This window comes from Ascaphus truei, chromosome 10 (genome assembly GCF_040206685.1).
Source record: "Ascaphus truei isolate aAscTru1 chromosome 10, aAscTru1.hap1, whole genome shotgun sequence".
Classification (NCBI taxonomy): Eukaryota; Metazoa; Chordata; class Amphibia; order Anura; family Ascaphidae; genus Ascaphus; species Ascaphus truei.
This window is the reverse complement of record NC_134492.1, coordinates 63,659,834-63,685,401: the sequence shown is the minus strand read 5'-3', so window position 1 is coordinate 63,685,401 and position 25,568 is coordinate 63,659,834. Positions and strand designations below refer to the sequence as shown.

Here is a 25,568-nt window from a genome sequence, read left to right as displayed (position 1 = left end):
AACAAGTTAAAAAGTTAAGTTAAGAGTTACAAGTTACAAGTTAATAACTACTGGCAGAGATCATGTTGAGAGGCCGGGTCAAGAAAAAAAACCAAAGAGTGTTGGGAAACAACAGAGAGACACAGGACCCCCCAGAACTCAATTAATAAGAACCAAGAAAGGGATAAGGAACGAACACACAGAATGTACCCAAAACAGACAGATATAAAATGCATACACGAATAATAACGTGGAATGTCAAAGGACTTAACAACCCCATAAAACGCAAAAAAGTATTAAACTATCTAAAAAAACAGAAAGCAGACATAGCCTTTTTTACAAGAAACACACTTAGACTCAAAAGAAAGCAGCAAACTCAAAAGAGATTGGGTAGGACATAGTATCTTTTCCCCGGCCGTAGGAAAAAAAGCAGGAGTAGCCATACTCATAAATAAAAATCTCCCCCTAGAAATAATTAAAACAAAAGGAGACAGGGAGGGAAGATTAGTAGTAGCAGAAGTCAGAAGTAGAGGAACGGATTACCTATTAGGGAACTATATGGACCAAACGACCATAAATCTGAATACTTCCAAGAGATAATTAACAACATACTGAGATTTAAACACAGAAACATTGTATTGGGGGGCAACTGGAACGCAGTCCAGGACACGTTTTTGGACAGATCAAGTCTAAAGGGTAGCAAATCCACAGACAACATACAAACAAAAAATATGCAGCTGATTAAAACAGCAATAGGGGTAGTGGATGGATGGAGAACACTCAACCCACTGGAGATTTCTCTTTTTACTCCAATGTACACAATACATTTTCAAGAATAGATGCAATCCTTATCACACCAAACCTACTGAACAAAATAGCACACATAGATATGGGAGAGATCATCATATCCGATCATGCGATGGTCCGCATGGACCTAGACATGGGAATAGGTAGAGCAAGCCCGAACATCTGGAGATTCCCAAACTACATGAGTAACAGCGAGGATTTTGTTAATTATCTAAAAGTGGCATGGGAACGATTTGAAAACACAAACCAGGAACACAAGATGAACCCCATACTTTTTTGGGAAACATCAAAAGCAGTAATCAGAGGGGAGATCATAGCATATATAGCTAGAAGGAAGAAATATGCAACCCAGGAATTCTGCAAAGCAAGCAAGGAACTAAGCAAAGCATTTAGAGAATTCAAAACAGACCCAACACCCCAAAATAAAGAAAGATATAAATCAGAAAAAATCCACATGCGAGATATGGCTAGAGAAAAAAGAAAAGGGGAAAAAATCAATAAAAGAAGCCAAATTTTTCAGACATGGGAACAAGACGGGAAGGCTACTGGGAAACCTCATGAGAAATTTTAGGTCAACTAAACCCATTACCAGAATCTATGAAAGGACAGAAATAATCACAGACGCAAAAAAAATAAACGAGGTGTTCAAAGAATACTATAGCACACTTTATAGAGAAGGAGAGGTGAACATAGAAGCAAGAGAAAACTTTTTCAAAAAAATTAATATACCAAAAATAAGTCAGGAAGATATAGACAACCTAAATACCCCAATAACCCAAAAAGAGATAAAGGACACAATCCAAAACCTTAAAAACTGCAAGGCCCCAGGCCCGGATGGCCTGTCAGGGGAATATTATAAGATCCTGAAAGAGGATCTGATAGAACCACTACAACAAATATATCACAAGGCACTCAAAGAAGCCACATTCATGCAAACAAGCGAACTGGCCCACATTATGATAATCCATAAACAGGGGAAAGACCCTTTGAAATCAGAATCGTACAGAGCAATATCCCTTATCAACCAAGACGCCAAAATATTTACCAAAATTATGGCAGATAGATTGGCGAACATTCTCCCGTCCCTGATACATCCTGACCAGTCGGGATTTGTCAAGGGAAGATCCGCAGTTAAAAATATCAGAAAAGTACTCGCGGCCATAGAATGGGTACGGCTACACAAAATAGGGAACACGGCCCTGGTAACAATTGACGCGGAAAAAGCATTTGATAACATAATGTGGAACCATGTGTTCTTTGTGTTAGACAAATTCGGAATAAGGGGAAATTTTAGCAACATGATAAAGGCAATGTACAATACACCCAAAGCTAGAATAATGGCAGCAGGACATCTATCAGACACTTTTCAACTACATAGAGGGACGAGACAGGGATGCCCGCTGTCACCCCTGCTCTTTAACCTAGCAATAGAACCACTAGCAATATACCTAAGGCAAATGGAGGAATTTAAGGGAATCATGATAAACAAAAACGAACTGAAACTGTCAATGTTTGCTGATGATATCCTAATGTTCATGACGAACCCGGATGAAACAATCCAAAGGATATTACAACAATTAGAGATATTTGGGTCGTTTGCAGGTTTTAAAATAAATATATCCAAGACAGAAATGATGTACATTAAAGAACCCCCAGACACAAGAAAACCATATAAATTCCCAATAAAAGTAACGAAGAAACCCATTAGATACCTGGGGATAAGGCTGGAGGCAGAGATGTCCAGACTATACGATAACAACTTCAAACCAATCATAAAAAAAATTGTGCAAGAACTAAAAAAACTGGGAGATACTATTCCTGTCACTCTTTGGGAGGGCGAGCGCGATTAAAATGATATCATTCGCCAGACTCTTATACCCCATGCAGACTCTCCCCATGCTCATCAAACATGGGGACATAACTGAAGTAAATAGAGCTTTGTCAATGTTCCTATGGGGAAATAAGAGAAGCAGGATAGCATTAAAAAAACTACAGCTACCAAAGGAAATGGGAGGCATCAATCTGCCAAATATTAGAAATTACAATCTAGCAAGCATAATGAGACATGTAGGAGACTGGATAAAGGATACTAATCACTACTCCTCCCTAGAACTAGAAAAAGAATTCTCACCAGAATATCCCCTGAGAGAGCTATTACACACAAAATGGGGAGACATTCCAGTAACACAAAGAAACAACGTCCTAATAAAAGACACCATAATAACGTGGAAAACGGTTAGGAAGAAGTTTAATCTCTCCTACACAATCTCAAGATATATACCTATCCAGGACAACCCCAAATTTATACCAGGATACACCCAATTAACATTCCAAATCTGGAAAAAAAAGGCATCAGCTGTCTGGAACAGGCGATACATACAGACAAACAGGAACACATGACTTTCCAAGAATTTGCACAAAAATGGGACATTCCCCAAAATCTCACACATGCATTTTCATACACACAGCTAATGAGCTTTTGCAAAAAATTAACAAACTACAAAATAACTGTATTAAAAAACAACACAATAGACGACTACTTTAAATTGAAGGCGCAAGAAAAAAGCAAACTGTCAGAATTATATAGCATTATAAGAGATCAAGACATGGAGCTCACACACGCAAACACACTCAGGGCATGGCAAAAAGATTTCCCAGAGATACAGAGTATGGAACAACTAATTCAGGGGACCAACAGGGTACAAAAGATTATACCGTCAGAGACATGGAGAGAAATGCAATACAAAATCACACATAGGGCCTACATAGCATTCATAAAACAGATAAAGACTAGGACAGAAGACACCACGTTTTGCCCTAAATGCAAGACACCCAAAGCAGACCTTAAACATTGCCTATGGACTTGCATACACATAGCCAGATTTTGGGATCAAGTCTTAGAATACATGAAAACCAAAATAAAAATCTCCTGGGAGAAAGACCCAATACCTATGTTTTTCGCGAACATAGAGAATTGGACAGAAGGCAAACAAATCAGTAGGCTGGTGACCAGACCCACTGAGGTTATACTATTAGCGGCAAGAAAGACCATCATGATAAACTGGTTACAAACACAACAGCCCTCAATAGATCAACTGCAAGACACACTGTACAAACTAATGACGATAGACAAACTGGAGACAAGCATAGACAGTAACAGAACAAAGGAAGACTTTCACCAGAGGTGGGATTGGTTCATAGAGGACAGAGACAAGAGGACAATGGATGGGACAGGACAACAAACACCAGAGAGGGGAAGGTGAGAAGGAAGAGAATAAAAAAATACCAACACGACAAGTTATGTTAGAGGTTGACGTTAAAGTAGTTAGGCATTGAACCGGAAAATATAGCTAAGAATGGAAAGACATAGGGAGGACATAAGGTGACCAAAACTGGAAAAACCAAAATGGAATGACCTTAAGCTATTGTGATAGGAAAAACTGAGAGTGAGAATGAAAAAAGACATTAGATTTAAGTTATGTTGGAAAAAAAATAATACATTGTGAGCATTGTTTATAGAAAGTACAATGATAAAATATGTATGTAACAGTAAATGTACGAAAAGTTCATCTGTATGCTGAAATTGAATCTAATAAAAAGATTTGAAAAAAAAAAAAAACATATACTGTATGGTAATAAGTATAACGTTTAAATACTTACACCCTGGTAATTTCCAGTCCTTAGAATCTGCAGAATCCTGCATAGTAACAAAGTCGTTGAAAGTGGGGAGTTCTGTCATGGTAACAATGGCCCAGTTCATAACAATAGGCTGCATGGCAGCTGTCTTGGCAGTAATGTCAGCAGAGGCATTTCCCTTGGAATTGGGTCAGTGGCTTTAGTTTGTGCAGAACATTTGATAACAGCCACAGCATGCAGAGGTAAAATAGCATTTAGCAAAGCAGCAAGGTAGGAAACATTTTCTGCCGGTGTACCGGCAGAGGACAAAAACTCACGCGCATTCCATAGCATACCAACATATGTCTAAATACCCCAAGCATACTGTGAGTCAGTGTAAATGTTCTCAGTCTGCTACTTGCTAAGGGTGAGAGCCATGGTAAGTGCATGTAACTCAGCCATCTGGGCTGAGCATGGGGACGGTAAGGGACTGGTCTGCATGACTACGTGGTCTGTCTGTTCCCGTGTTGTTGTGTGAAAACAGAGAGGGTGAATTTTTGCTGCTCTGTGATATACAGATAAAAAGGTTTATCATAGTCTGGGAATCCTAATACTGGAGCGGACACTAGAGCCTCCTTTAACTCCTTAAAAACTAACAGCGCTGGTTCATCCAATGTGACTAAGTCTTGTGATTTGAGAGGTGGTGATACCGTAAGGCAGTCATGCCAGGAAGCAATGCAACTCGTGGACTGCGGAAAGGACAGGTGTGTTCTTGATACTTTGTACCCTAGTAGGTATGATGGCACAGGCATTCCGGGAGATCAAATGTCCCAAATAAATTACCTGAGCTTTGCCTATCTGTATGTAGCCATGCTGTAAAATGGACTGCAGTTTCCTCTCCTGCTGGCAGTAAGGCCTGGTAAGTTATAGGGATGCCAGCAGTAATCATGGAGGTTTGCCCTCACACCCTGGTGAGGTGCCCTATGTGTGGATGGGAGTGGTTTCATACTCTGAGTCCATTGTTAGTGACATCAGAGATGTGCCTGCCTCCTGAGAGATATAAGGCACAGCACTGCTCAAAGTTAGGGTGTTGGAGTAAGGAGCAGGTCTGCGTTGAGACCTGGGGAAAGAGGGCGCTAGTGCTGTAACTAGTGGCCCTATACTAAATCAATCAGCATCAAGTTATCAACGCCATACTGTGTCCAGGGACCTGACACAGGGGTGATCTCCCTGAGGGGAGAGGGGATCCCACTCCATTGGGAGGGTGTACCTTTGAAGGGAGCACGTACCGAGATGTGCAGCTGAGTTCATCACTGCGAGGGGCAGCTAGCCCATACCGCAACTACAATAAAGATGCTCAAGTTCAACAAATCCTTGCTGTGTGGGTGTGAAGTTCTTGCACAGGAGGAAGCACCAAGAAGGAGTTCCTCATCAGTCACATCTTACTGCGGACGCAGAGATCCTGATGAGGTGGAGGCGCTGCACTGGATATAGGTAGGACTCACGCACACTACCTCAGCTTCCTGTCTGGGTTGGCATTCCCCAAACACCATCATGCAGGAGACTCAGGAGTCTTGTTGCCAACAGGTGCACCACCAGACACGACCATGTAATGAGGACTGGTTAGACCACAGGGGCCAATGTGAGATTGGGTGGGTCAGGCTAGGCCAGAAAATCCGTTACATGTAGTTTATACGTATTAACCTGTGGCCCTTTGTTGCCAATGCCTGCAAAATGAGGCCCAGTTTGATTCTTATTCCTATATGGAAAATAGCTGAAGCGCTCAAATGCAGGTATATCTCAAAATGATAATAAGCCAGACCACTGTACCAGGGTACTAACAATTGATATAGTACCTATTGTGTCATATAACGGGTACTATCCTCCTGAAGACAGGTGGTGTGTGGTGCAACCCACTCACCATCAGTCTCATTGGCAGGTTCCCCTGAAAAATATACAAATACTCACATCCTGGTAGGGCAGGCAGGCAGGCTGTGCAGCTACTCAATGCAATACAGGGAAAAGGGAGACCAAAAAGCGCACCAGCACAAACGGAGCAGGAAGAACCCAGGACAAAAAAATGTTTAAAAGGGCACTTTAATGTGACAAAAGACCCATCCAATGCATTTCGAACGTCGCAGCGTTCTTTTTCAACTGACGACGTTCGAAATGCATTGGATGGGTCTTTTGTCACATTAAAGTGCCCTTTTAAACATTTTTTTGTCCTGGGTTCTTCCTGCTCCGTTTGTGCTGGTGCGCTTTTTGGTCTCCCTTTTCCCTGATTCTTATTCCTGCAACAACGAAATAATAATTAAAGAATAATTTCCTTTTCTTATAACTAATCTTAATATTTTCATAATGTGTATAAATATATTTCTGTAAAACTGATGTATTGGGGGCGCCAGAGAGCTGATGAGGAAAATGGACGCTTGCTACAACAGCTCCTCGTGGAATGCAATAAAAATAACATAATAATCCCTGAATCTGGACTAAAACCCCCCAAAAAACAAGATAATAAACAAACTTAACCTTCTCTAAACTAGCAGAAATGCCTCCAAAGGGTCCTACACAAAAAAAGCTCATCACAGGAGGGATGCTTCTTCAGCATTGGCCTGCTCCTTGCATCGGAGGGAGAAGATGGGGGCGCCGCGAAACTCGTGCACAACGTGTCTCCGGGTGCGGCCCTGAGAAAACGAGAACCTAGGGTCATAACTACGGAAAAGCTGGAAGGGCTCTCAAGTGATATCAAACACTCGTTCCAGACTGAACTATGCAAGACTGTAGCAGAATTCAAAGCATGAATCACCGTAATTTTTAATCGGCCCACAGCCCTGGAGCAAAAAATGAATGCGAACGTCCAGATCCAGACAAACACGAAAGTCCTGACTCTGAAGGAAGAGATTTCGGCCCTGAGGGAGAATGTGGAGGACCTGGAGAACCGCGAAAGGAGACAAAATCTGCGCATTAGAAACGTCCCCGAGTTGGTTGCTATGGAGGACATTCAAGAATATTTGAAGAGAAGAGAAAAAATGGCACAAGGCCAAAAGAGCACTGCACCACAAAAAACAGAGGACAGTAAAAGAGGGTGAATATAAAAAAAGACGATTTAATCCACAAAAATGGGAGATCACACTGACATTTTTTGCTCGGGGGAGCTTTATCAAAGTGTTTTGATTGATCATGGATCGGAATGGAAAACAACATCATCTTGGGCCTTCCTCCGCGTCTTGAGCCTCCACAGATGAGCCGTCACGGGTGAGAAGGCCCGACCCTCTCAATTAGGCCAGCAGCAAAGGGAAGGGGACGGACCGAGACCTCGTCAAGCTGAATACCTCTCGCTGGGAGACTGAGAGTCCCCGCATCGGGAGATGGAGGAACCCGAGGCGCCCAGATTGATGGTGACCCCTTTTAACTGAAACATCCAACATTCTGAGGTCTGGACAGATCCCCCGACCTGACCCCTGAGTGAGATAAGACTGTTCCTTACCTTTCCAGGGAGTCCTTCACTGGGGAAAAACTAAAGACTTGGGAGGGATGTCTGCCGCCCCCACTGGTTGGAGTCCGGTTGGCCAAGAATTCCCTCTCCCAGAGAGAAGAATGGACTGCTATCTCTATAGGCCCAATGTGGGAAACAGGGCCGCAATTTAGGGAAGGGGATTATCCGTGTACGACCCCTGTGGGACGCGACACCCTCCCACAGTGGGCACTAGTCTCTCAGTTTTCTCAGAGATTCATCTGTAGTCTATCATATAGTCATGAATAGACTCAGAATACAGATATTTTGTCCTTTCTATAATTCTTTTAAGGATTTAATAGCTATACTCCATCCATATGTTACGGTAGTTTCATAGGCCTTCTATGCACACACTGAATATGCATATCTTTTGTAGATTAAGAATGTTAATGTTAAAGTTATTATGACTGATGTTATTTCTGCTGTTATTGTTGAAAATGATGAGGGTTTTCTCTCCTTTTAAAATAATGTTCCTGCTATGCGGTTATTTATTGATCTAAAGATTTGGGGACTCCTGGGTCCGATAGGGACAATGTAAGAGTTCTCCCTGTAGGAGAAGGGAGGGGATGTTCCATGGGAGGCTCCAATAACAGGCTGCATTACACTGCATGGGATGACTGGTGAGGGATCTCACCCTCCCACCTGTGGTATCCCCATTAGGACATTTGTCCATCAGGCTAACCATACTCTTAGGTTAGCAAAATATCAAAGTTGTCACTGATTGTGATAATCGCCCCACCGCCATACACACCCAGTTAATTTCTAATAACCAATCCTCCACTCCCCCCCACCTTTTCTTTTAAGACCTTTCCTTTAATGAAACACATAGCTTTACCTTATCTGGACTTTGAAATCAGGGAAACAGCGTCAGTCCTCCATCCCTGGACCTCCAAATATTTTTGGGGAAAGACAAAAATAAGGCAAAACAAAAGTATTTTGAACACAATAAATAGAGATGGCAGAAGAAACGCCTATTAAACTCATCTCTATAAATGAAAAAAAGTAGGCACACAGCGCACCAGGGATTAGCGTAATTAATACTTTTAATAAGATCCCAATAGATCCTAACAGATTATCAGCTAAAAAGCAGTATAAATACAGAGTAACAAACATAATTCAAATAATCACCCAAGGTGAAAATAACAATACTTCAATACAAACAGAATAAGTACCCTTAAAGTGATATACTGTAGACAAGTATGCAACATTGTAAACATATAATGTGCAAAGTGACTTAGGAAATTAACCTAACGTGAAAGTGATACAAAATTACATATAAGATTGCACAAATGTAATTAGGTGCAAAAAGGACAAAAAGAAATGCAAATAATGCATAGAAAGTGCAGTGGCATAGATGCAGAATGTGTATCTAGTGAAATAACCACAGAGATCAAAGTAAAAGCACCAAAACATAAATCAATAACCATGAATACAATGTAACATGAATAAAGGCCACAGTGGGGGAGGACAGTACTAACCACGAAGTGACAAGCGGGACGTCAAGGGAGCTGCTGTGTAACCAGTCCGGACTGCAGCTTCTCCGCGGCAGAGTAGAATCACTGCTGGACCTTCCTGGTTGTTGTCCCCAGCCAGATGGCAAGCGTGCTGAGATAGCCTCACGTGACCACAACGCGTTTCGTAACAACGTTGAAAGGGAGGAAGAAAAGAAAATGATGCTAAATCTTCCGACAGAGGAAATCTCCTTCTCACTAAAAATATGGCACCTTACCAAAAATCAAATTTGGACTAATCGGAAACCCATCAAAGCTGATCCCTCTAGTAAACAACCCATATTTAATTCCAGGCTATAACTCTGGTCAATTTGAGGGATGGCAAGAAAGGAAAATTGTGGCTCTTGGGCACATGATATCAAACAATGAAACTATGACATTTGAGGAGATTAAGGCAGAGTATTTCCTGCCCAATGAAGATTTCTATAAGTATCTTCAGACCAGACATTTTGTTAAACATAATTTATTCCCACCTCACACAGTATTTGAAAATATATGTAGAAATAGGTCCTATCAGGAAAAACTTGATTCAATTATTTATCAGGAAACAAGACCAATGGGGGTCAATGCCTGACCATAACTACAGTTATATCACAAAATGGGAACACAATCTAAATACAGAAATAACACGGGAGGATTGGGAATACATTTGGGAAATGGCCTCCAAAACATCAATATGCACCACTACAAAAGAGAACATATATAAGATCCTTTTCAGATGGTACCTGAACCCCAAAAGATTAAGTATAATCTTCCCAGGAGCCTCCAATATGTGCTGGAGGAACTGCGGCCAGGTGGGTGACTTGGCTTACATTTGGTGGTTGTGTCTAAAGGCCCAAAGGTTTTGGGAAATGATACAAAAATTAATAGAAAAAACAATAGAAGTTACTATAACCATGGGATCCGTTGGTAATTGTTCTGGCCAAAACCAATGGAAAACACAAACTATTTAAACCAAAAACTTATATCCCATATTCTGACAGCAGCAAGATGCACTATCTCCGCTTCCTTTAAAAACTGTATACCCCTTCAAAAAGTATGGTTAACATTACCGGTGCCACTGAGACTGAAAGATGTACACTCGCTTCAGTCTGGTATCTCCAGATTCATATGGGGAGGCAAAAAAACGAGAGTAAACAAATCAATTATGAAGCGATCCTCACCGGCAGGGGGCGTAGCGGTACCTTGCCTATTGTCCTATTACAAAGCAACGCAATTAAGCCAAATTGTTCAATGGCACTCCGACCGTACATTGAAAAGATGGGTGGATCTGGAGAGAGCGGTGTGCTCCCCGCTAGAGCTAAAATCATTAATTTGGCTCCCTAAAACAGCACGTGTGGGTGCTGACCTGCCGCTTTCTTCTATGACCAACTCGTTGTCGGTATGGAATGCATCAAAGCACAGAAACTCTTTCACCACAAAAAATTCCCTGATGTCCCCCCTTTGGGGGAATCCCGACTTTGCTCCGGGCCTGTTATAGAGCAGTACTTATATTTGGAAAAATGTTGGATACTTACGTCTTAAGGACCTGGAGGGTAATAGCAAAAAGGTCAAATCATTCGAACATGTTAGATCCGAAAAAAACATCCCTCATTCCGAATTCTTTATATACCTTCAGGTCAGGGCATTTTTTAATAATTTAGCCCCCTACCCAGCGCTGACTAATTTTGAAAAGCTCTGTCTGGCAGAATCAGACACATCGGGACTCACATCGCAGCTGTACAGGGAAGTGGTCGGATCTGAGGATCCCGACAGAAACACCCGGGGTATAGATCCCAATGGGCGTCGGACCTGGGTGAGTTTCTCGAGGGTGAGGACTGGAACGATATTTACCTGGCCACAGCTAAAAGTTCAATTTGGACCATATTAAAGGAGAATGCGTATAAAGTCCTAATGAGGTGGTACCACACCCCACTAAAATTATCTAGGTATGTGCCAGGACTCTCCCGCTGTGCCCTCGACAGTGTGGAGAGTCGGCTGACCTGTTACATATGCTGTGGTCTTGCCCACGGATCACCCCTCTTTGGGAAGAAATTAGAAATTGGATTCAGAGGATCTTGAACCTCCCAATTCCCCTGGAACCGTGGCTGTTCTTACTGAATAGACCACTGGCGGGTTTACCAAAAGCAAATAATAAACTAATTGGGCATTTTGCCCTGGCGACCCGGTGCGAGATCGAATGAGATTCCTTCAATCCCCAAGATTCGGAATAGGATTTGGTTTGTCTGCCAGATGGAAAAATTAACGAGTCTGGTTAATGACACTGGCATCAATTATCTAAAGGTCTGGTTGCCTTGGCTGGCCCAGTCGGACATCCCCGGGGTGGAGCGGGCCACAATCTGGCGTTGATAGTTCTAGATGCATTCTCCTTTGACTGGAGTAGAGATTACCCCATACCCGTATCAAGACTTCTTAGCGCAAGGCAATAAGGCTTGATGTCTGTCAGCAGCTTGGGTTGAGATATGACGTCCTGGCGTGCAGGTTCTGGATGGTCTAGCTGGTGTGGCTCCCCTCATAGTCCCCCCTCTCCCTAGGTCCTTCCTTCTTACCGACCCCCGCCTCCCCACCACAATCCTCTCCCCCCCTTCCCGTTCTGTGTTATGTTACGCTTGGTCTTGCTGAGATATAATTGTCTAGTTATATGTCGTCTTGTTATGTCCTAGTCCGTCTTGTTTGGTATTGTCCCATTATCATTACCAACAGATTGTGATATTGTTGATGATTTCATGAGCTGTATACACATTGCATATGTTCATGCTATGTTATAATTGTATCTGAACCTTATCTGAATAAAAATTTAAGTTACAAAAAAAAAAAAGTATGGTTAAAAAAATAATCGATGATATTATGATGGTGGAAAAACTCACAGCCCTCCTAACAAATAGAGTTCCAATTTTCTATAAGGTCTTGTACCCCTGGATCAACAGTTAAAATGGAGGAAATATGTGTTTCTTCTTCTTATTTTTTTTTAACTATTTTCTTTCCTTTTCTATGAAGTAATATATAACTGTGTGATGGACCGGCCTGTAGGTGAGGGCAGTTAGACGCACAGACTGAAGGTGAACCTTAACTGGATTGGGTTTATTTGCCACCAAACAGCAACCAAAACATTGGGGCTACTGCCCCTTTAAGGCAAAACATAAAATAATAAAATAAAATCCTATTCCATGTTAGGGAAACTAACTACACCAGCAGGTCCCTAGCTAACGGTGCTGGCCAACCTGGTTTCCAGCCCAAAACATATGAAATAGTATTTTAGGGAGCTATATAGAAAGTCTTATCTCAATTGCAGGGATTCCTTCACAGGGTCTCCATGTCGCTCCTTCACTCCTTTAGGAATGCCAGTTCTGGGAAGCAATCTTTATCCTGGGTGTGATTCCCAGCTGGACTCAACAGGCCTGCTTCCTTCAGTCCTAGGGTCCATAACAGCCAAACTCTCTCCTGGCTGGGAGAAGTTTCAGTTCATCTCTCTCTGTGGAGGGAAGCAGTCTCTCTCTGGCAGCTTCCTGTCTTTTATCCCTGCTCCATCAGGAGTTGATTGTGCACACCTCTGTGTTCAGGTGTGAAATCTGACACCCGTGCAGTCTCTAGATGCCTGGGAAGGGAGTTAACCTCTTCACTCCCTTACAAACTGTCTGTTAATAGAACTTTAAAAAATTATGTTCCCAAAAGTAAGGTGAAATATAATTACTATAATGCTTAACTGTTAAGATGTCCTCGGAAATGTCTAAGAATTGTTAGCAAATTCATGTGTAACCTTTGTAAGGTAAATGTCAATCATTCTCCGCCACATTTTTCCTTTTCTGTATCTCCCCCCCCACTCCCCCGCACTACAAACATTCAATAAAAATATTTGTACCAACATTTTTTTTTTATAAAACAACAACTTTTTATTTTTTTCTAGCCAACCTTCCTTTCTGAGTTATAATTTGAGTCTGTGAAGCGTTTAGCTCAGTGGTTCCCAAACTTTTTCGGTTCAAGGCTCCCAAAAGCGATCAGGATTTTTCCGCGGCGCCCAAAGTGAAAAAAAAGTTGTATATTCATTGTATATACATACCTAATAAAAAAACATTACAATGCAATCTGTTTATTTTAATATTTTCAACAAAAGACAAAGATACCCAATGCTACATCCTATGTGACAAAAGACCTGGGGGGGATTCAGTAAGGGACTGGGGTGTTCCCTACCTGTCTTCGGGGTTAGGGGGGATTCTGATATCTTCTGTGTGAAGCTTGAGAGTCAGATCTGGAAGAAAGCAGTATAGGTTATTTCGGTGTAGGTATAGGGCAGTTAAGATAAGACAGAGGGAGTGTAGGTTAAAGAGAGAGACAAAGAGAGTGGGTGTTGATGGGGTGGGTGACTGACCTGTGGGTGGGTGACTGACACTTGGGTGGGTGACTGACTGACACTTGGGTGGGTGGGTGACTGGGTGACACTTGGGTGGGTGACTGGGTGACACTTGGGTGGGTGACTGACGAGTGGGTGGGTGACTATGACTGACCGTGGGTTGGTGTCTGCATTCCCTCACAGACAGACAGACACACACACACACACACACTCTCCCTCTCTCTCAGACTCTCTCTCTCTCTCTCAGACTCTCTCCCTCTCTCTCAGACTCTCTCCCTCTCTCTCAGACTCTCTCCCTCTCTCTCAGACTCTCTCCCTCTCTCTCAGACTCTCTCCCTCTCTCTCAGACTCTCTCTCTCTCTCTCTCAGACTCTCTCTCTCAGACTCTCTCTCTCAGACTCTCTCTCTCAGACTCTCTCTCTCTTTCTCTCTCTCTCTCTCTCTCTCTCTCTGACTCACACACATACACTCAGACACACATACACACACACACACACTGATACACACACACACACTGATACACACACACACACACACACACTGATACACACACACACACACTGATACACACACACACACACTGATACACACACACACACTGATACACACACACACACACACACACACACACACTGATACACACACACACTGATACACATACACTGACACACACACTGACACACACACTGATACACACACACACACACACACACAGTGGAGTATAGAGGCAGATGTAATGTAAGTGACTGGCCCGGGGGAAGGGACGAGAGGAAAGGCTGGCAATCCGAGCAGGAGGCTGCTCCCCCCCCCGCCTCCCCCTGCACCCACCGCCCACAAGCGGCAGCAACCACGCCCCCCCCCCCCCAGTGCCGTACGTCTTCCTCAAAACTGCCTCCTTCTAGCCAAATTAATTTTGTGCACAGACTTACATTATCACATACTTTCACTAGTTTACCATAATCTATTAGTCCCTCAAGTTCCTTCTGAACTTGGATATAACAATGTCTTCCCTCACCCATGCGAGAGGATATCGTGCCATGGGAGTTGGTGTTACCCATGGAATTTCTTATGTTTATCACTAAACACAATAACTTTAATTAGTCACAGTGTCTGTGTTAATTCATACATTTTTGGTTTCTGGGAGCATCACCAGTGAGCCATAGAGCTTTACACCAGACAGCCAGTGACTTAAAAAGAAACAAAATAGATAACAGGTTTCTCTCACTTGGCCGCGGTATCTCTCAGGTCATCCGGGGGCACCCCAAGGTTCAGGGTGAGTCATCCATCTGAATCACGGCCCCAAATTGTTAAGAAAAATATTCTTACAGAAGGCACACAAATCCTTTCAGTTACAACAAAGAACAGAATTAAGTATTCCACTCAATGCACATGCCACATATATGTGCACTTGGAGAAGCTGTTCCAGGGAGCATACCGCTTTGAAAAGTGTGAGTGCTGTAAGTGGTCTCTTTAGAGTCTCAGATTGCTGATCTGAAGACGAAACTTGCAATATTGATGGACATTGACCATTTTGAAAGGAGTTTAGTGCTGAGTGAGCAGACCCTGGATGGGACTAGTGGTGCAGATGGTGGCGCTGTGAGTGAGGAGCAGGTAGTTAGCTGTGTGACTGTTACAAGGGCAAGCAGGTGGAAGAAGAAGAGGCAGGCCAGTTCTGAGCTGACCCATCCCAATAGATTTGCCATATTGAGTGAAGATATAGGGAGTGTCAGGGCAGAAATGGCAAGGTTAGGGGAGACTGATTCCTCTAGCAGCCAGGGGAATAGTTCCTCCATCACAGAGGGGACTCAGAATACTCAGAGACCAAGATTATTAGGACGGTAGATAGGGCAATCTGTTGCCATGACCGCATGAACCGAACAGTTTGTTGTCTCCTGGGGGTTTGAGTTTAGCACATTGTGAATCAGGTAGACAGATTATTGGGAGGGGCTGGTACTGACCCGGCAGACTTGGTACACGTTGGCACCAATGTCAAACTTAGAGAGAGAAAATTATTTCAGGGATCTAGGCCAAAAGCTTAAGTCAAGGACTTCCAAGGTAGTATTTTCTGAAATACTACCAGTGCCATGCACTACCGCAGGGAGACAGTCAGAGATCAGGGAGGTTAATGCATGGCTAAGAAAGTGGTGCATGAAGGAGGGGTTTGGGTTTTTAGAGCACTGGGACTCCTTTTCTGAGAGGTGCCATCTATATTCTAGGGACGGATTGCACCTCAATGAAGAGGGATCTTCTGTGCTAGGGGGGAGAACGCTAAAAAGGTTGGAGATTTCAAACTAGAAGGGGGAGGGGAGAGACAAGAAACAGATAACTAACTAAATAGATAGGGATGGGGACATAGCAATGGGTCATGGGGGTAGAATGGGGGCAAGTGGGAGTTTGGCAAGCAGGAAGACACCAATATTAAATTCAGATAATACTAGAAAACTTCTAAAGACTAAACCCAATTGGAGTAGAAAGAAAGGAGTAGGTAAGATAATAGTACAGACAGAAAAAAAACCGTAAAATGCATGCTTGCTAATGCAAGAAGCCTGACAGATAAAATGGGGGAGTTTGAATTAGTAGCTGCAAGGGAGCAGTATGATATCATAGGCATTACTGAAACATGGTGGGATGAAACTCATGACTGTGCAGTTCATTTAGAGGGTTATTACCTTTTTTGGAAGGATCGAACAAATAGAAGGGGAGGTGGAATATGTCTATATGTTAAACCAGATCTAAAACCTATTATAAGGGATGATGTTTATGAAGGGATTGATGAAAATGTTGAGACCTTGTGGATAGAAATTAGCAGTGGAGGTAAAAGTATAAAGAAATGTTTGTGGGAATATCCTATAAACCACCAAATATCTGTGAGAATGAGGAAGCTAAAATACTTTTGCAAATGGAGAAGGCATCAAAACTGGGTCATGTTTGCATAATGGGGATTTTAATTATCCAGACATAGACTGGGGCAATGAGATTAGCATTATAACAAAAGGGAACAGTTTTTTTGTGGTGATTAAAGACAATTATATGACCCAAATTATCGAGGAACCAACCAGGAGAGGGGCAGTTCTGGATTTGGTCATATCAAACAATGTAGAAGTAATAACAAATATTCAAGTCCTGGAACATTTGGGTAACAGTGATCATAACATGGTCTCATTTGAAATAAATTATCAAAAAACAGATTACTTGGGTTCAACAAAGACTTTAAACTTTAGAAAAGCAGATTTTAATAAACTGAGGTCAAATCTAGTAGTAATACACTGGGATGATGTTTTTGCAGGGAAAAAAAGTAGAAGATAAATGGGCAGTCTTTAAAACATTGTTAGAAAAGCAAACTTATCAGTGTATACCCTTGAGTAATAAGTATAAATGAAACCATCTAAACCAATGTGGCTAAATAAACAGGTAGGGGAGGAAATGGACAAGAAGAGGAAGGTGTTTAGATTTTTGAAGTCAGAAGGGACTGAGACATCGTATCAGAATTATAAGGAATGTAACAAAAATTGCAAAATGGCAATCAAATTAGCAAAAATGGATAATGAAAAAAGGATTGCAATAAAAAGTAAGGTCAACCCTAAGAAGTTCTTTAAGTAACTGAACAAAAAAATGGGAAAAGAAAATATAGGACCCTTTTAGTGTGAGATGGGCAGGCAGATTATTGGAGATAAGGAAAAAGCAGAGGTATTAAACAAATTGTTTACTTCTGTGTTTACCAGGGAAGAATCAATTTCAATAGTAGTGATGCAGGAGGAAGCCACAACCTCCATATTAATAAACAATTGGTTAGCTGAGGAAAAAGTTCATAAAGTAGGTAGCTTAAAAAAATTGTAAGTAAATAAGGCACCTGGCCCCAATGGCATACAGTACAGTACATCCAAGAGTTCTCAAGGAGTTAAGTATAGTAATAGCAAAACCATTATATTTAATATTCAAGGACTCAATTTCCACAGGCTCAGTACCACAAGATTGGCAACAAGCAGATGTGGTGCCTATATTTAAAAAGAGTGATCGATTACAACCGGGGAATTACAGACCTGTAAGCCTGACATCAATAGTTGGGAAGCTACTTGAAGGTTTAGTGCTGGATAATATTCCCGAATACCTAATGGCAAACAAAATTATTAGTAATAGTCAGCATGGATTTATGAAGGATAGATCATGCCAAACTAACCTTATTTGTTTCTTTGAGGAGGTAAGTAGGAATTTAGACCAGGGTAATGCAGTTGATGTGGTCTACTTAGATTTTGCAAAGGCTTTTGATACAGTTCCACACGAGGTTAGTGTACAAAATAATTGGACTCAGTAAAAATATTTGCACCAGAATTGAAAACGGGTTGAAGGACAGACAACAGAGGGTTGTAATAAATGGAACTTTTTCAGGTTGGGCTAAAAGTTGTGAGTGGAGTACCTCGGGAAACGATATTGGGACCCCTGCTTTTTAACTTGTTTATTAATGACCTTGAGGTTTACATACTGTAGAGAGCAAAGTCTTAATCTTTGCTGATGATACTAAATTGTGTAAGGTAGGATCAGAGCAGGATGCAAGTTCTCTCCAGAAGGACTTGGAGAGACTGGAAACTTGGGCAGATAAATTAGCAGAATCCTTGATGGAGAAGGATTTAAGAGTGCGTGTAGACAGCAGGCTTGGCAATAGTGCCCATGTTCATGCAGTAGCTGCAAAAGCAAACAAGATCTTATCTTGCATTAAACGGGCAATGGATGGAAGGGAAGTAAACATAATTATGCCCCTTTAAAAAGCACTAGTAAAACCACACCTTGAATATGGAGTACAATTTTGGGCACCACTCCTTAGAAAACACATTATGGCACTAGAGAAAGTGCAGAGAAAAGCCATCAAATTAATAAAGGGGATGGACAATCTAACTTATGAGGAGAGGCTAGCTAAATTAGATTTATTTACATTGGAAAAGAGACGTCTAAGAGGGGATATGATAACTATATACAAATATATTTGGGGACAGTACAAGGAGCTTTCAAAATAATTATTCATCCCAAGGACAGTACAAAGAACTCGGGCCATCCCTTAAGGTTGGAGGAAAGGAGATTTCACCTGCAAAAAAGGAAATGATTCTATACAGTAAAGGCAGTTACAGTGTGGGGATCATTACCCATTGAGACTGTGATGGCAGATACAATAGGTATGTTAAAAAAAAGGTTCGACATCTTTTTAGAAAGGATATACCAAGTAAGTAAACATGGGAAGGATGTTGATATTGATTGACAATATTTGGAATCAGGAAGGAATTTATTTCCCCCCTTAAGAGTTATCATTGGGGATAATTTGTCACTGGGGTTTTTTGTTTGCCTTCCTCTGGATAAGTATATTGTATGTACGGATATAGGATAACGTATCTGTCGTCTAAATTTAGCATACACAGGCGGCACACTTAATTCGAGTACGGCTCATTCCGCAAGCCGGGATATGTCCCGGCTTGCGAGCCGCACTCCCTCAGCGTGCCGCGCATCACCGATGCGCGGTCACGCATCATCGGGTGCCTGTGCCGCCTGTACGCGTGCCCAGGGCTCCCCGAGGGAGCCCTGGTGTCGCGCGGATGTTAGGACGGCGGCGGGACGTTCCGGGGGACCCGGCGGACCCGGTAAGGAGAGGGGGAAGCCCCGATCGGCGGGCCTCTCCTCCGAGGCTTCGGCGCGCGCCCGGCACCCTCCGGCGCGCGCCAGGTTACTGCTGCGGCCGAGAACGGGCAAATGCTCGAATAAACTCGGCCGCAGCAGTAGGTTTAATTTAACGGACGTATGTCTTTTTCCAACCTCATCTACTATGTAACTATGTAACTAATACTAACTCTAAAAACCTGCTCTCCAAACATTTCACTGTCTGAGAATTTGCAGCCTGAGACCTGAGCAAAACATGATCTCATTAATCTGTCTGTTATTAGGGCCACGGTTGTGCAAGTAAAACTGACCTACTGGAATAATGTTCTTGGTCCAAAACTCACATAATCACAGTACCTGCCAGTACCGGGGCAGCAACAGCATCCGGGATAACAGCAGCATCTGGAGCAACTTCGGCTTTAGGTGGACATGGTAAACACAGCGGATTCCGACTCTTTGTAAGTAGGACAATGTATATTTTCCTTTCATATTATAATGCAAATATATTTTTGTTTAGCCCTGTCCAACTAGAAGGATAGCCAAGAGGGGTCAAACAGAGTACATCTAGTCTCTCTGATCCTTCTCCCTTCCCGTCCTGTTTGAGGTAAAAGGTAATTAATCAGGGCAGGTACCTGGGCAGAATACCTGTTCAACACACAGAGCACAAAATACTCGCAGAACCCTGGGTAAGTACAGGTAGCTGTACTAGGGGTAAAACGTTCATTCAAACCACCAAGAAAGCACCTCAGGAGAGAGATGATTTCAAACCCCAATAACGTGCTCTCATAGTGCTGCAGTCTGCTGGTTACAAAAGTGCTGGGATAGTAAAACAGGATGACAGAGGTAGATGCAGATTCAATGTGAGGAGGTGTAACGCTTGCGCGAGCCCACAAACAAGACCTGACCCCGGCACTGAGGTGGGAAGGACTGTGCCACACACCCACAGTAGCGGAGGCGAGCCCAGAAGGTGGTTTGTAGCGTTGCTGGGTCTGGGTATGTAGAAAGGGTTAATCCAATACTTGCCGGGGTCCGTGGGTTGGAGAGGTACACGTAGTTGGAGTCCGTAAGCCTGTGGTCTGGGGTTGGAGAGGTACTCGTTGTCGTTATCCGTATGCCAAGGGTCAGGAGCCAGAGATAATCCAAATGCAAAGCCAGGTCGGTATACGAGAGGTTAACTGCAGAGAACAAGACAAGACTGGGCTGGACAAGACAGGCACACTCAAAGGCTACACAAGGTTATGTTCAGCAAGGTATGACAGGAAGAGGAAGCTTCTTATAGGAGACAGGAACCAGTAGGAGAGGGGGCGGAGTGGAGGCGGAGCCTTAGCAGATGTAAAGGATAGGCTGCAGGAGACAAGGGCTCACAGCAATCTTGACTCGCAGCTGGGGCTCGTTGCGCGACGTCACGCGTGCACGCCGCGCGCAGCGGAGGTGCGGTGTGACTGAGGGGGCGGAGCTAAGGTCTGTGACCTGGTAGAAGAGGCGCGGGTGCGCACGCGCTCTGTAAACAGAGCGGGGGTGCGCGCACCAGCGGGGGGCAGATCGGAGGCAGCAGCCGCTGCAGTACTGTTATGTAAAGAGGAGGAACCGCGCCGCAAGGGACGCAATCCCCGAATCCTCACAGGAGGCCAGACATCTCTGCATGGACAACCTGAAGTTACAGGTCAGTAAAGAATAGCACCCGTACGGGGTGTGGCAGGGGGGCGGGAGATATGAAGTGATACTGATCCTGGGTAAATTCTATGTACAATATATTTCACTCATCCAGAATGTTGATGAGTGACAATTACTGATAGAAAAGAGACAACTGTATTGATACAATAAATACAATAATTCAGCATTGAACTATAGAAGTGGCCATGTACAGTAATACAGGGCAGCAGAAGAAAAACATCCTACAGTCGTCAAAGGTTTCCTTGCCCCCAGGGCAGGAGCAGCTGCAGCTTGGAGAGCTGCCACAGCTCAATGTGTTGGGATTACATTCACTAGAGATACATTTGGTGAGCACCAGGAAATAAGATACAGGTGCTTGCTCAGTCGAGCGGAGATAACTGGATACTGGTAGCAACTGAATCCAGACACAGTAATCTGGATCACAGAGGCAGCATGGAACCGTAACAATTCTAATCATACACCAAAGCTGATATCCTGTGATTAACTTAAGGGCATAGAAAATCTGATTTATGAGGAGAGGCTACAGTAGCTAATTTAGATTTATTTACTGTACATTAGAACAGATGCATCTAAGAGGGGATATGATAACTATATACAAATATATTCTGGGTCAATACAAGGAGCTTTCAAAATAACTATTCATCCCTATGGCAGTACAAATGACACAGGATCATCCCTTAAGGGTGGAGGAAAGGAGATTTCATCAGCAACCAAGGAAAGGTTTCTTTACAGTAAGTTAATAAGTAAACATGGGAAGAATGTTGATCCAGGGAGTAATCTGAGATATCATTGGATAATGTGTCACTGGGGTTTTGTGTTTGCCTTCCTCTGAATCAATATACTGTAAGTACGGATATAGGATACAGTATCTGTCATGTGAATCTTAGCATAGGTTAAATTTGATGGACATTTGTCTTTTTTCAACCTCATCTACTATGTGACTATGCGACTATGTAACTATTTAACATTGCGGTAATAACGATTGTAATTTTTTTCCTGGGTACGATATTAACTCAACTTCAACGGAGATTCATGTATCTGGCCCTTAATATCTCCCACCCCCACACCCAGTACTAGGTGTGTAATATTCTTCACTTACCTATAAATTCAAGTTCTCATACAGAATACCTGTTACCTAATCTCAGAGGTGGGAGGGAAGCTGGCCGTGATTGGCTGAATTTGGGTGGGAAATTGAGGCGTGGGGGTACAACAGGAACTCTGGGATAGTCCCTTCCCTAAGCCAGGAGGGATCTGACAGCATGATTATTATCACGGTAGACCAGAACTTCTAATACCAAATTACCCGGATCCTTTGATTGAGCAAAGCAAGAGATAAAATAAATTGTAATTTATTTACAGAATGAACATACAGTACACAGCTTAGTTTAAAACAAAACTTGAAATACACTTACTGGGACGGGGTAAAATGAAATCTTTTATTCCCGGAATGAAATCTTTAGAAATAGAGTCTCTAGAAACAATTTCCCAGGAGTGGGAGTTGTGCGCAACAGAGCCAAAAACAGTCTATGGATAGTGCACCTCTCGCAACAACTGTTTCTCCTCCGAAGCTACTTACTTCGGTCTACCACCGTAGAATTGGTTCTGGATTCCTTAGTTGTTATGAACTCTTCACTTGGGTTACGATGGTATAAAGTTTAAAATCCAGCTTAGATGAATCTCACTCCCGATCGGCTGCAGGGATTCTTATGCAGTACAAATCCCTATCTGTAACCTCTGCAGCCAATCTCGTTCGTGGGAATAGCATTCCCACCTATCCCATAGTTGCCCATATTTGGCAAAACCTGGCAGATGGCTTCTTAGTTTGCTAAAGGCATGCGCGAACCCCGCACCTCTGCCGCTTAGCATACCAGAGCCACCCCCCTTACCTGGCGACATTTTGTCTGGGCTGGCCGGACATCTGGGCAATTTGCCCGGACATTTGCTAAGATGGGGATACTTGAATTACCCCTCCCCACTTCACACTTTTAGTCAGCTAATGCTTTCAACTACAGACTTTTCCAGACACCGGGAAACCAAACCAGCGGGGTGGCTAAGAAGTCCTAGTTACGTATGCATTGCTCACCTCTCAGGAATTTCCTGATATACATTTCTAAAGTACCGCAATTACAACTTGAGTGTTTCCCTCTGTTCCGGCCATCTGAATGAAAATCCCCTTATGCCTATAATGTTGGAACAATTAAAATAGGGGGACTTTCATTCATCAATTTTGATAAAACTTTCTAAAAGTTGCGTTATAACCTTTTTCATGATTTTACTCCCCCAGCGCTCACAGCAAATCTCAGCGCGCTAGGACCTGCCTAGAAGAAGTTAGCTAAACGCCGTGCACTGTGCTGTGGGCTGCTGGGTTTTAAAACCATTTTTCCTTTGCGCGGTTACAGGGAAACACTGCTATTGAAATACATTTTGCAGAAGAAATAACATTATTCTAGCCACCTTATACCTGGTGGGAAACACACAGACATTTTTATTAAAAGCACAGTGTTGCAGCCATTACTGGGTTGCCGAGCTGACAGCCTACAGTACAATCCCCAATAAGGCTCAGGGGCACCCAGCTGGGCATAATACCTTTATTTATTGGCTTGGGTACCCCTTCACCATCACAATTATCTTCCCATCCTCGCTTTCATTTTCCTGTGTTCAACAGACAGTCATTATAAGGCTGGTTTGGGATGCCATGTTTGTACGCTTGTCATCTTGTTATTTTATATAACCTATGGCTTGTCACAGTATGCCTGGAGTCCCTGTCTAAGATAATGGTTTGGGTGTGGGTTACTTGGCCCCCTTTGGAGGCGGTTGATAAGCAGTAGGGGAAATAGACCTTGAGGCAGTTCCTGATGCTGCTTAAATCTGTTGATGGACATTACATATTTATAGCCTCTTGGTTTAAGACAAGAGGTAGGGTTTGGGTATGTTTGGCAGGGTCCAGATTTTTATGTTAATAATGGTATGTGTTTGTATGGTTAATAAATGCTTTGGCCTTTATCTTCATCCGGGTTCAGTGTCCAGTTTTTTTTAGAGTCTCGGGGGGTCAGATACATTAAAAACAGGGACATCAAGTCAAAGTTACGCAGGTGCTCGTACTCACAGTTCTTCTACAAGATGGCGCCTCTACTACACGGCTACTATTTTCTGTTAAGGTTACTCTTGTAAAGGAGGAGGCCCGTGTAGCATTGTATTGTATTACTATCCCCACCAGCAACATTTTCTGTGCAGCGTTCTAGTTCCTGAATTGCTAATGGATAAATGGAGATGTGTTGCAGGTTGTGATACCTTTTAATGGACAGCCAGGTCTCTTCATCGAATGTATTGCCAACCAACATCATTGTGAACATTTCTATACTATACTGGAACTTTCACTGCATGGAATTGACTTTCCCTGCTTGTCTTTCAGGCTCCTGCCCTGTACGAGCTCACGTTCTACGCCATGATTGTAGTGGCCGCCCTCCTCAGAGTCTGAAGATAACCTCGTTCTCAGTGACTGAGACAGGTTCCAAGGATGAAGACTCCATGCATTATGGACAATAGTATATAACTATCATATTATGGACCATATTTACTAAGCCCCGTTATTCCATAAGACACCTTCTGTTCTGGAGCACACTATACATTCTCCTAACTGGGTCGTATTTAGTAAGTTGGATAGAGTAATGTAAATATGGCCCTATATATATATATCTATATATATATTATGCTTCACGTATTTAAGTAATAATCCCAGAAGAACAGGGTTTTACTGGCCAATAATGCCCTGGCTGGAAGAATTTAAGGCCCGAGGCTTAAAAGGGGATTATTACTATTCTAGGCTAAATTTAGGCATATTTTTCATTTTTTTAATTTTTCATAAAAAAGATAAATTGTTGTAGTCATATTGATTGTTATTAGCATGATTGTCTACATTCTTATGCTTTTACTGCTAGCTTATTCAAATGAAATTGGACATACACACAGCCCCCCTTTATACACACATACACACACACACACACACACACACACACAAACACACACTCTGTAACCCCCGCTCTATATACAAAAACACACTGCAGTCCCCCTACTCTGTGCAGCCCCCCTCCTCTACACCCACAAAAAACACTGCAGCCCTCCTCCACCCTCTACACTCACAAAACACACACAGCAAGCCCCCCTCTACACCCACAAAAACACAAAACACAGAAACACTGCAGACACACACACACACACAGACACACACCAAAACACACTCTGCAGCCCTCCTCCACAATCTACACCCACTGACACACACACACACACACACACACACACACACACACACACACACACACACACACACACACACTGCAGCCCCCCTCTACACCCACTAACACACTGCAGACACAAACACCAACAAAACAGCCTGCTGCTCCCTCTACATCCATAAAACACACAGCAGCAGTCCCCCTCTCTACACCCACTGCAGCCCCATGTAAACCCACTGCAGACACGC

The 25,568-nt window shown here is 42.9% G+C and overlaps 1 long non-coding RNA gene across 1 annotated transcript in view; it reads left to right on the top strand.

Moving 5' to 3' along the window:
• LOC142504015 (uncharacterized) overlaps window positions 1-24,926 on the top strand; it is a 36,217-nt gene extending 11,291 nt beyond the window's left edge. Inside the window, exons 2-3 of the long non-coding RNA XR_012804163.1 lie at window positions 19,699-19,872; window positions 24,501-24,926. This is a non-coding gene — a long non-coding RNA (uncharacterized LOC142504015). The remainder of the gene's footprint in view (window positions 1-19,698; window positions 19,873-24,500) is intronic.
• The last annotated feature ends 642 nt before the right edge of the window (window positions 24,927-25,568 follow it).